This window comes from Pinus tabuliformis, chromosome Q (genome assembly GCF_031772625.1).
Source record: "Pinus tabuliformis cultivar Carrire ecotype Pingquan chromosome Q, CPIR1, whole genome shotgun sequence".
NCBI lineage: Eukaryota > Viridiplantae > Streptophyta > Pinopsida > Pinales > Pinaceae > Pinus > Pinus tabuliformis.
In genome coordinates, this window is record NC_142296.1 from 139,199,153 (window position 1) to 139,209,367 (window position 10,215).

General features: G+C 37.8%; 1 pseudogene; it reads right to left on the reverse strand.

Annotated features, from left to right (window-relative positions):
- Positions 1 to 2,184: 2,184 nt before the first annotated feature.
- Positions 2,185 to 2,922, reverse strand: LOC149218640 (flavonoid 3',5'-hydroxylase 2 pseudogene; annotated as a pseudogene).
- Between the last annotated feature and the right edge of the window lie 7,293 nt (positions 2,923 to 10,215).

The window sequence follows — 10,215 nt, forward strand, 5'->3', positions numbered from 1 at the left end:
AGATTTATACTCGTGACAATAGTTTGCCAAGCTAACTGTCACAATAAGTAAATTAAATTTTTCCAACCAGATTTACTTTACTCACATGACCATTCAACAAACAAACCACGCAGCAGACTGGCGTAGTAGCAAGGCATCAAGAACGTTGAGGAGGTCTGCACACACCAACAGCTCAAAAAATTTACCCATGCTGCTTTCTTCTCCACGCAGCAACTCTTTGCTCTGCACGCAGGTTCACACTTCATAATCACCGTCCAAATGGCATAAAACAGAAATATGCCGAATCTCAAATGACAGGAAAAAAAACCAGCTGAGAGGACACCATGACCATCCAAAGCCAAGGGCATACGCGCAGAACAAGAACATGGTAAAGGATGAATTTCATCATCCTCGTCCATCTCAAGTACATGCCTTGCCCTCCTACTTATATCATCCAGCTTCAAAAATACAGGCAAGCTGGTTCACCACAACTCAGCGTCCCAAGCAAAGGCACCACTTATGAGCTTCTGGAAAGCTTTCAAAACGCTTACGCACTGTCTCTAATGACTGTATCTCTCCAAGTCTTTGTCTTGCTCCAATAAGAGCGCCCACAATAGCAGATAAAAATGTGTACCAAATATACAGATCTAGAACATATATAGCACGAACTGGTGCCCACAGGCTAGCAATAGTCAACGCATTATGATTATTCTTTGAGACAAAATCATGCCATGAATACCATAAGTCTTTCTCAGCTACAATTATTCCTTTCAACAGAAGACGGTTGATGGCAACATAAAGAAAAAACACCTGCAGGCAAAAGTTTATTGAAATTGCATAAATCTAGGTCGCCCTTGCTGAAGAGCAATACGCTTCAATTCTGTGACCATCGCTCAGGTCATGCAGATTCTGAAGCTGACCAACTGATTAATTTCAGCTACTAAAATTCTCAATTGAAGAAGACCCACTGACCAAGGATTCGATCCCATCATCCGAAATTGGACAACCCTTGATGCACAGCTTCTTCAAAGAAAGATATTTCATAGCGATACAAGAGATCTCTGTATCCCCGATCGTCTCACTGCCACAGAGAGCCAATCTCTCCAAGACCGTCCCCTGCGCTTCTCAACTTGAAGGTGTGGCAGGAAGATCCTTGAAAAAAACAGCCTTATGCAATGCAATACTACCATCAGAGTCTTCAGCACATAGATTTGCACCGTCCCCTCTCTGGATTGGTAGGCACAGGAGATGAAGGGGAAACTCGCACAGGTCAGCAGCTCAACACGGCCACCACGACGTGTCTGCAACTCTGCACGAGACTGCTACAATTGCAGACCTCCGACATTACACAGCTCCTCATGAGCAGCACCACCCTGCAGACTTCAGATAGCTGGCACCGATCACTGATCGATCCTCCTCAGCCACGCTGCAATACCGGCACCACGACGCATACAACTCGACCAGAACGCAGAATCTCGAGCTCCCACTACTGCAAATCCACTCAGATTTCGACTTCCACGCCGCCGGCTCCGCTCAGAGTCGTCATGGTAAGAAATGCTTGTTCTACATTAGATGCATCTTTCGCACTTGTTTCTAGAAATGGAATCCTCAGTTCATCTGCAAAGGACTTTGCCATTTGCTGATCAACAGCTCGTTTCTCTGTCAAGTCACTTTTGTTTCCTACTAGAAGTTTGCTCACATTGTCACTTGCATATTTATCAATCTCACTAAGCCATTTCTTGACATTATTGAAACTGTCCATATCTGTCACATCATAAACAATAATGATTCCGTGAGCTCCATGGTAATAGCTGCTTGTTATGGTCCTGAATCGCTCCTGTCCCGCAGTATCCCAAATTTGAAGCTTGATTGCCTTGCCATCCAACTCAATTGTTCTGATTTTAAAATCTACACCAATGGTGCTGATGTAACTATCCACGTATGAATCATCCACAAACCGCAGTAGCAAACATGACTTTCCAACCCCAGAATCACCAATCAGCAAAAGCTTGAACAAGTAGTCGTATTCCGTAGTCATGTTGAAGCCACTCTTCAGCTGTACACAGATCTGGAAATGGCTGACGAAATGAAATGATTTGCAGACTCGAGGACGAACTTTCCGCCCTCTGAAATCCAAATATAAATAAATAATCAAGAGCGAGAGTCAAAGCATTATTATTAAGGTTCAAAGGATTTTGGCACTATTCAAGTAGGGCAGACGGCAACAAAGTAGGGCAGGTTCACAAGGTCCGACTCCTTCAGTCTCCTCTCACGCCCGATCACCGTGTCCATCTCCTGATGCACCCGCTTCAGTAACTTGGGGTTGTTGATTACTTCCGCCAATGTCCATTTAATCACGCTGCTGGACGTGTCGGTTCCTGCTGTGAATAAATTCAGCAGTAGAGCTTTAATATGAACATCGGAGAACCTCCCGCCTTGGCCATCGCAGTTGTCTCTCTGAGACATCACAACGTCTAGGAAATCGGGGTTAGACGCTCGTTGCTTGGCCGTGGACTGGTGTTCCTCTATCATCCTCTGTATGAGTGCGTCCCATTTCTTGTGGAGCTTCTTCATACCCCGCTGGATGCCCTGCAAGTCCATCCACGCCACCGATGGAATGAAGTCTCCGATATTGAAGTATCCAGCGGAGGTCATGAGTTCCACCACCATGTCCTTGAACTCGTTGGCCTCGTCCCCTTCCGTCTCGAACACCCGTTTGCTCAGAATGATCTGCCCGATCATGTTGGCGGCGCAGATGTTCAGGAGGTCCGGCACATTCACCGTCTCTCCGCGCTGCGAGTGACTGAGAATATTCCGGAGCATGAAGCCCATCTCCGCGTCTCTTACAGGCTGCCAATCCTCCAACGCCTTTCCTCCCAACATGTGCATGTTGCACACCTTGCGCTCCATCTTCCACCGTCCTCCATACGCTGCCCACACCATGTCCTGGCGTGGAGGCCACCACCATGTCGGACGTCCCCAGTTTGAGATAGACAACGGAACCACTGTTAATTCCGCAAGCACCTCGAATCTGGAGTCGTGTCCGTCTCCAGGAACAAAATGCCAATATCGTTCGTTGTCACCCCAAATGATAGTTTCAATGAGTTAACCTCACCGAATTCACGAGCCTCCTGTGCAGACCGACATGTGGTTCGATCCGATGGCTGCTAACCTGCTAAGCCCAAAACTTTTCTTCACGCAAGCTCGCAGCGATCTGCCCCCTTCGCTCATTACCACAACTTTCGATGGACAAACAAATAATGAAATTATACACTCAATTATTTTTCTCAGCCCAGGAGGGGCCAAGCCCAGGAGGGGCCAGGCCCTCATAGGCTCTGATACCAAGATAAAATTGCAGTCACTCAAAATATATTCTATTAATTATTGAATGAGGAAATTACACACATATTTATACAATCAATAGTCTTAAGATAGGAATGCTATCTTAGACGTACAATAGTGTGGTTGAGAGATTCTCTCAACCACACACTAAACTAGGAGAAACTATATTCTAGCTTATTCCTATTATGTAGGAACAAACTCCTCAATTAGAAAATTATAACCATAGACAAGTAGCAATTAATTATTTCCAACTAATTATGCTCACTAGAGGTTCAAACATAAAAATCACCTATTTTTCCAAATCTCCAAAAAATCTTAGAAAATCATTCCAAGGTATTTGAGAATCTCAAAGACATTCCACATATTCATGATCATGATCATGCTATTCTTTTGATTCCAGAAACTGTTCCTCCCAACATCAAGCGTTATAGATATCCTGGTTCCTAAATGAGTGAAATTGAACGTATGGTTGCAAAAATACTAGAGGTCGGTATAATTCAAGCTAGTCAAATTTCTTTCTCTACTCCAGTATTATTGATGCATAAGAAGGATCGATCATGGTGCATGTGTCCAGATTATAGGGATCTCAAAAATCTCTCTACTAAAGATAAATTTTCCATTCCTATCATTCAGGAATTGTTGGATGAATTACATAGAGCAGTTTACTTCACCAAGTTGCATCTTTTTTCTCGAAATCATCAAATTAGAATGAATACTGAAGACATTATGAAAACAACATTTAGATCTCAAGAGGGTCATTATGAATTTTTGGTCATACCTTTTGGCCCTACGAAAGCACCTTGTACATTTCAAGGTTTGATGAATTCCATTTTCAAACGCTTCCTTATAATTTTTTTTTGTTATTTTTTGATGATATACCAATCTATAGTAAGTCTTGGAAGGATCATTCTCAACATGGTGACAAGGTGCTCAAACTATTCGAGGAGAAACAATTATATGAAAAAACCTCCAAATGTTTATTTGGAGTATAGGAGGTGGAATATCTAGTTCATATTGTATCTCATGAGGGTGTTAAGGTAGACCCTAACAAAATTAAAGCCATTAAGCAATGGAAAATCCCCACGACCATAAATCATCTTCAATGATTTCTCATGTTGACAGGGTATTATCACAACTTTGTTAAGAATTCTGGGAGAATAACAGCACCTCTAACAACATAATTGAAGAAATATGAATTTTCTTGGACTGTAGAAGCAACTAATGCCTTTGAACATCTAAAGAGGTAATGTGCCGAGCATCAGTATTATCTACACCATACTTCACAAAAATCTTTATTGTGGAATGTGATGCCTTTGGAAATAGAATTGGTGATGTTTTAATGCAAGAAGGAAGACCCATTGCTTTTGAAAGCCATCCAACAAAGGAAAGTATTTACACAAACCTATTTATGAGAAGGAAATGTTGGCAATACTACTTGCACTAAAGCAATGGAAACCTTACCTAATGGGAAGGCACTTTAAGGTAAAAAAAAATTACGATAGCCTTAAATACTTTTTGGAACAAATATTATCTTCAAAAGAGAAGCAAAAATGGGCCACAAATATGTTGGCTTATGACATTGAAATCATCTACAAAAAAGGGAAGAAAATTGTTGTTGCAGATGCACTCTGAAGAAGGGATGAGGATGTGGAAGCATTTATTTATGCCATTTCTATTATCCAACCAGATTGGATAACTGAAGCAAGCGATGAATGGAGAATGGCGAAGAAGTGTGGACACAAATTCAAAAGTTCCAGCAATATCCTAGTAGATATATTTAGTTTGAAAAATGATTCATTATGGTAGAAAGATTTCTTATATCTCTGTAAGAATTCCAATCTCAAGAAAAATATTCTTTTGGAATTTCACACCTCTCGCTTAGGAGGGCACTCAAAATTTTTAAAAGCTTACCATAGGGTGAAGAGGAATTTTTTTGGGATGGCGTTAAATGTCATATTAAAAAGTTTATGGAGAAATGTTTGGTTTTCCAGCAAAATAAAGGGAAGACAATTAAGACCCTTGGTCTGTTACAACCTTTAGCCATTCCATGTAAATGTTTGGAGGAGGTTTCAATGGATTATATCACAGATTTATGCAAGTCCAAGGGAAAGAGTGTTGTTATGGTGGTAGTTGATAGACTTACCAAGTATGCACACTTTTTTGCATTATCTCATCCATTTAAAGCTAGTACAATTTCTATTGCATTTATGGAAACAATTCAAAAGATACATGGAAACCCAAAGATTATTGTAAGCATCAAAGATCCCATTTTCACTGGAAATTTTTGGATGGAATTAGTTTCTTCTCTGGGTAATCAATTAGCTCATAGAACATCTTATCATCCTCAATCTAATGGGAAAACTGAGATAGTGAACAAATGTTTGGAATTATATATTCGTTTCTTTATATATGATAAACAAACATAATGGGTCAAGTGGTTACCTCTGGCACAATGGTGGCATAACACTTCCTTCCATACTGCAGTGAAAATGACCTCATTTATGGAACTTTATGGATGTCATCCATCGTCCATCACATCATATTTAACAGAAAATTATAAGGTTCAAGCAGTGGAATATCACATCGAGCATCAACAACAAGTTCTCCAACTCTTAAAGGATAAACTCAGTTTGGTGCAAAATCAAATGAAACAATAGGAAGATCGTTATTGTAGAAAAACAAGTTTTGATTTAGGTGACTAGGTATTTTTACAGCTACAACCATACAAACAAATGTCCCTTAATAAAACTAGGAAGGATAATAAATTATCACCAAAGTACTATGTTCCTTACAAGGTGTTGAAAAATATCGGTACTATGGTATACAAATTCGAGCTACCTACATCTTCCCAAGTGCACAAATTCTCTACTTAGCAAAAAATTCTATCTCACACTCAACTGGACAAAAAATAGTACCGTACTATCAAAACCCTCTAAAGCATACATCAATGACTTAGGTCACTCTCTTACTACAATAAAATTTTACCTACAAGGTTACCTGACTCAAAATGTAGAACTCCTGTATCAAGACACACATTAACTCTCATAACATCGAGTACTTTATCCCATAGATGAGACTCTACCGTATATTAGTCTAATTCGTGCAACTCTCTTTAACTTTCCACTCAACAATAACATCATAAATACAGGGAAATGTATATGTGGCAATCTCTCATAGATTTTGTCGCAAATTCAAACTACACATTTACTTTATAATGGCAATCTTATGTATGACCCTTAGAACAATGCTACGATGATTAAAAGTCTCAATATGTTAATGCATCATTGCATTAGAGTTGTCTTCTAGAACATGTACTAGGAAATATTTTCTTCTGTTTTATACGACGTGGAAATCAACTCCACCAATTAGATAGAGATCTGATTTCGTTTCCTAGAAATCTGTACTTTACAATAGGTTTGGGTTGACTTAGCCCACTAGAATGTTGGAATAAACCTCAAAACTATTTCAAACTCTGCTCAACCATACAAAGAACCAAACATATATATATATATATATATATATATATATATATCCTAAGTCTGCTACAACACTATAATATCGCTTCATGTAGCAACAACAATGACTGTGATTATGTCCAATGCATCATCATCTCCAAGTTGCAAATTAATATATTTCTCTAGCAAACATTCATGGATATAATCTAATCACACTTGATCACAATATCATCCTAGGACACAGATTCCAACCTATTTAAGATAACTTCTCAACTTGGTAAACTTGGCCGCAATAAGCTACAAACAATTTAAATGCACATACACCAGTAGTACAAGGAAGATTGAATACATAGCAATACTATTAACAAAATAGTATTCTTGTGATCATCTTTCTCATAAGTTATAATGATCTATCAAAAAAATGGGTTTGTCAAGCAACTAGTACTGATAAAGGACAATTGGTATTTGTGTGACAGTCGACAATCACAACATTGTTATCATAGGTAATAATAGATCACTAGGTCAGACGCACTTAATAATTTATTTTGGTGCAAATTAAACATCAAACCTCACATCATTATTTTGGAAAACAATATTAACCAATAAATAGTGCAGTAGAACAAAGAAACAACCCTAGAATGTAATTAAACATCTTTATTATGCAATTTCTTCACCATAAATTGTTGTAATTGGGAAACCATTGAGCTGATCATGATAGCTAACATTGTTCCATTGACCAGAATAATCACAGTGGTTTAGAAGCGCTTCAATACACATAGAAATAAGTAGGAAAACACCAGTCTTATTTAATTCTCTAGGAGAATTTATAATGCCTAGAAAATAATACGGATCACCAACTCCATCCATGTGCACTTCATACTAGAGTGTATGTATTTATATTTTGTGACAAAACGCATGGAGAGGTTAGACAAAGTTGGTGTTTATAAATGGCTGCCAGTGACTCAATGCAATTAATGTGCAGCTCGAACCTTCTTATATAAATTTCCTCAGCTCTAGTCAGACTCATGTAATCTAATCAATTATTGTTAATATCGTGACCCCATTGCATATTGTCAATGTGATACCAGAGACATGGGTGATTTGGTACCCACAAGTATAAGTCTCAACCATTAGTTTTTGTTTTGTCACCATGGATCAACACCTAGGCTAATGATTGCAACCTCCAGTTTTTGCAATCTTAGTTCACAAGGAAACGACCCTCATGCCAAATATTTCAGCACTATATATAATTTGGCGCTTTGAAAAACAACAATTGCTCCCCATGGTATACTCCTTTGTTGTCCCATGAGATCCGAGCAACATAGTTATAGCTACGTAACACCTACACATTCAAAAGGAGTAGCTCGATTCCTCCTCTGGCTACCTCCACAACCATGTAAATTCCCTATGTGTCCCAAGTAGCAATGCATGCTCTTAATAGTCACAACTAAATGCTCCATAATTCAAATGAAAAAAACCTGATCTAATTGATCACACTCAATCTCATGGACTCCAACCTCCTGCTAATAAAAGTTTCCTGATGGTGATTCAAACCGTACATTTTTTATGTCATTTGTCTTTCCCCATGTAGATACTATGACCCAATAAATTTGGACCCTCTTCTACGTGGTCAATAGATCTACTACTCCAGAATTATATTACTCTAAGTGTGCTCAATTGGAATCAAAAGTTACATGCCCAACATTACATTGATACTCTATAGAGGTTTCCAACATATTCACATGACATCAATAGGTTGGCCCTTTCGATTCAATGACTATGATAGCCCTTGTGGAGAGTATAATGCAAATATGTAATGCATCCTCGTAGTTCTAACAATGATCACAACCCATTTTTTCTTAATCACACTGTGGCTAGAGATTCAAATTCCACAATGATATGCACAACAACTTAAATTACCCCTACTTAGACCAATTTTAATTGCACTCCTATTCTTGTTTCCATTGACCCACTCACTAACTTATCCTGAAATTGCAACCACAATCTCAACCCCTTGCCAAAACAATAGAGTGGCCCTAATAATTATGTCTTTGTAATAACAATAAATTTGACTTGCCAAAAAATGTCAAACCTTTAAAGGCATCAAATAAAATAATAATTTTGCCCCAAACAGAGATGAATTCGACCTATGGAGATTCAACCTTTAATGGATATTTGCAATTTGGCCTTCCAATACTAATATGTCTACAATTAATATTAGATTACCAATGTTATATTAGATTAAGCTCTAGTAAAATGATAAATCTCGACACCTTTGTGTTAAAGGTGATGCTCAACTCAAAAAAAATAGTGTAAGGAAAAACTTAGCCTATAAAATAACTGAACAACCCCAACCTCTAACAAGACTTGAACTTCAACCCTTCTATGAGCATCATCCTCCTAGAAATGACAAATTGTGTTCAAGAATTCTTTCAATATAGCCAACTAGGGCAGCCATAATGAACCACCAAAATTGATGAGATTATAGCTGGGGTGATTATGGTAGGTCATCGAAACTATTTTCTCCTAAAACCCTTGATTAATCTACAATAAACCCTCAGGATAGAAGGATGCACAATTTTGATACCGTTATAATATTCTGAATACAAATTTAGTAGAATATTGCTTCAGAAATTTATGTAGTTAATTCAATAAATATATTTCACCAATTGAACCATAAATTAAATAGGAAAACTAGGAAATATAAATTACAATTGAAAATTGACAAAATGCACATGCAGTGAAACTCAAACTTATTTTATTGATATAAAATATCATGATACAAGAACTAGAAATGGCTAAGGGGATGGCCTCAAAAATATCTACAATAATGTTGCATCTAGCCTCCAAAATAAGTTAATTTGATGACTAACCAGTGAATTCTAAGTGAATTCACCAAGGGGAGGGATGGCTTTTCACCCACCTCATTAAATCACTCGAGGTTTTTCATCCTAGGGCTACTATATCAGAGAACTAAATTCTCCAATGTATGCTAAAGGAAATTACTTCAAATGACGATGTCCTCAAATGATCTCCTCCTCCTCCTTTTCAAGGCCCAATAGATAGATCTACAAACTTCTAGAGGTATTTTATTTTATTATTATTCTATAAGCTCCCACTTGACTTCATCTTGAGTGAATTTTATATTTAATTAAGTCACTTTTTTCCTTTTTCCCTTTCAATTAAATGACTAATTAAAGTCATTTTTATTCTCGTAAAATAATAAATTACGCACCATACACTCTTCGTTCACTAAAAGTAAGTTCTCAACATCCAATCATGTAGATAGTCTTGTTCAAGTTCCAACAAGTTATTACACTAAGGTGTTCTATTAAATATTCCTCGTGAAATGACACCTTAATATTAATTAACTTAAACAGGCTCAATGAAAACCTCATTTTGTAGGAGCTATTAAAATCCAACGGAACCAAAAACAAGT